We start from the raw sequence: 2,197 nt of genomic DNA on the forward strand, positions 1-2,197 counted from the left end.
GCTGGTATGATCGCACCCGTCATGCCATGCGCACAAAATCGGATTTAACGCATGCGGGGCGGCATGATCCAAACGCGATGGGCGTGAGCGGGGGAGGTTCTCATTTGTAGAGAAAGAAAGAAAAGAACTGGGAGAAATTGAAAGAAAAAAAGGGGTGCAACACGAGGACTTCCCAAGTGGTCACCCAACTTAGTACTACTCTCGCCCAAGCACGCTTAACTGCGGAGTTCTGATGGGATCCAGTGCATTAGTGCTGGTATGATTGCACCCAACATGCCATGCGCACAAAATCGGATTTAACGCATGCGGGGCGGCATGATCGAAACGCGATGGGCGTGAGCGGTGGAGGTTCTCATTTGTAGAGAAAGGAAGAAAAGAACTCGGAGAAATTGAAAGAAAAAAAGGCGCACAAAATCGGATTTAACGCATGCGGGGCGGCATGATCGAAACGCGATGGGCGTGAGCGGGGGAGGTTCTCATTTGTAGAGAAAGGAAGAAAAGAACTCGGAGAAATTGAAAGAAAAAAAGGCGCACAAAATCGGATTTAACGCATGCGGGGCGGCATGATCGAAACGCGATGGGCGTGAGCGGGGGAGGTTCTCATTTGTAGAGAAAGGAAGAAAAGAACTCGGAGAAATTGAAAGAAAAAAAGGGGTGCAACACGAGGACTTCCCAAGTGGTCACCTAACTTAGTACTACTCTCGCCCAAGCACGCTTAACTGCGGAGTTCTGATGGGATCCGGTGCATTAGTGCTGGTATGATCGCACCCGACATGCCATGCGCACAAAATCGGATTTAACGAATGCGGGGCGGCATGATCCAAACGCGATGGGCGTGAGCGTGGGAGGTTCTCATTTGTAGAGAAGGAAAGAAAAGAACCGGGAGAAATTGAAAGAAAAAAAGGGGTGCAACACGAGGACTTCCCAAGTGGTCACCCAACTTAGTACTACTCTCGCCCAAGCACGCTTAACTGCGGAGTTCTGATGGGATCCGGTGCATTAGTGCTGGTATGATCGCACCCAACATGCCATGCGCACAAAATCAGATATAACGCATGCGGGGCGGCATGATCCAAACGCGATGGGCGTGAGCGTGGGAGGTTCTCATTTGTAGAGAAAGAAAGAAAAGAAGGGGTGCAACACGAGGACTTCCCAAGTGGTCACCCAACTTAGTACTACTCTCGCCCAAGCACGCTTAACTGCGGAGTTCTGATGGAATTCGGTGCATTAGTGCTTGTATGATCGCACCCGACATGGCACGCTTAACTGCGGAGTTCTGATGGAATTCGGTGCATTAGTGCTTGTATGATCGCACCCGACATGCCATGCGCACAAAATCGGATTTAACGCATGCGGGGCGGCATGATCACTGGGAGAAATTGAAAGAAAAAAAGGGGTGAGGACTTCCCAAGTGGTCACCCAACTTAGTACTACTATCGCCCAAGCACGCTTAACTGCGGAGTTCTGATGGGATCCGGTGCATTAGTGCCGGTATGATCGCACCCAACATGCCATGCGCACAAAATCGGATTTAACGCATGCGGGGCGGCATGATCCAAACGCGATGGGCGTGAGCGTGGGAGGTTCTCATTTGTAGAGAAAGAAAGAAAAGAACTGGGAGAAATTGAAAGAAAAAAAGGGGTGCAACACGAGGACTTCCCAAGTGGTCACCCAACTTAGTACTACTCTCGCCCAAGCACGCTTAACTGCGGAGTTCTGATGGGATCCGGTGCATTAGTGATGGTATGATCGCACCCGACATGCCATGCGCACAAAATCGGATTTAACGCATGCGGGGCGGCATGATCCAAACGCGATGGGCGTGAGCGGGGTGTCACGGTCATGCTCGTCCAGGGCGTGTTGCCCATGGCCGCATTTCTATGGCAAGCCAAACCCTTGTCATGTCTTTTCATTCTAGTGTTTTTACTTCTATAGTTCTAGGGCGTATGACGCCTCAAAAATATCATGTCTAGGCCTGCCAGACATGAAATGTCTCAAAATGTACTATAGGGGGATATGACTAGTTGTCAACTTCTCCCTACCCAAGGTTATATATGCTAAGCCGTTGTGATCTCTCTCTTGCTTGCTTATATAACGTCTCTTTCAAAAATCTCTCTTTCTAAAATCTCTCTCTACCCTCGTTTTCCAAAACCTTCTTTTAAAACCGAGGCTAGAGGCTCGATCATACGTCGCTTGG

The 2,197-nt window shown here is 49.6% G+C and overlaps 5 non-coding genes and 1 pseudogene across 5 annotated transcripts; all 6 read right to left on the bottom strand.

Annotated features, from left to right (window-relative positions):
* Positions 1-151: 151 nt before the first annotated feature.
* On the bottom strand, positions 152-270 carry LOC111475539. The gene has a single exon (XR_002716567.1). It is a non-coding gene; the product is annotated as a 5S ribosomal RNA (ribosomal RNA).
* A 381-nt stretch (positions 271-651) lies between these two features.
* Positions 652-770, bottom strand: LOC111475540. The gene has a single exon (XR_002716568.1). It is a non-coding gene; the product is annotated as a 5S ribosomal RNA (ribosomal RNA).
* Positions 771-903: 133 nt separating this feature from the next.
* Positions 904-1,022, bottom strand: LOC111475535. Its single transcript, XR_002716564.1, has one exon. It is a non-coding gene; the product is annotated as a 5S ribosomal RNA (ribosomal RNA).
* A 109-nt stretch (positions 1,023-1,131) lies between these two features.
* LOC111475536 lies at positions 1,132-1,250 on the bottom strand. The gene has a single exon (XR_002716565.1). It is a non-coding gene; the product is annotated as a 5S ribosomal RNA (ribosomal RNA).
* Positions 1,251-1,393: 143 nt separating this feature from the next.
* Positions 1,394-1,505, bottom strand: LOC111475538 (annotated as a pseudogene).
* Positions 1,506-1,638: 133 nt separating this feature from the next.
* LOC111475541 lies at positions 1,639-1,757 on the bottom strand. The gene has a single exon (XR_002716569.1). It is a non-coding gene; the product is annotated as a 5S ribosomal RNA (ribosomal RNA).
* Positions 1,758-2,197: the final 440 nt, after the last annotated feature.

This window comes from Cucurbita maxima, unplaced genomic scaffold, assembly GCF_002738345.1.
Source record: "Cucurbita maxima cultivar Rimu unplaced genomic scaffold, Cmax_1.0 Cma_Scf01811, whole genome shotgun sequence".
NCBI lineage: Eukaryota > Viridiplantae > Streptophyta > Magnoliopsida > Cucurbitales > Cucurbitaceae > Cucurbita > Cucurbita maxima.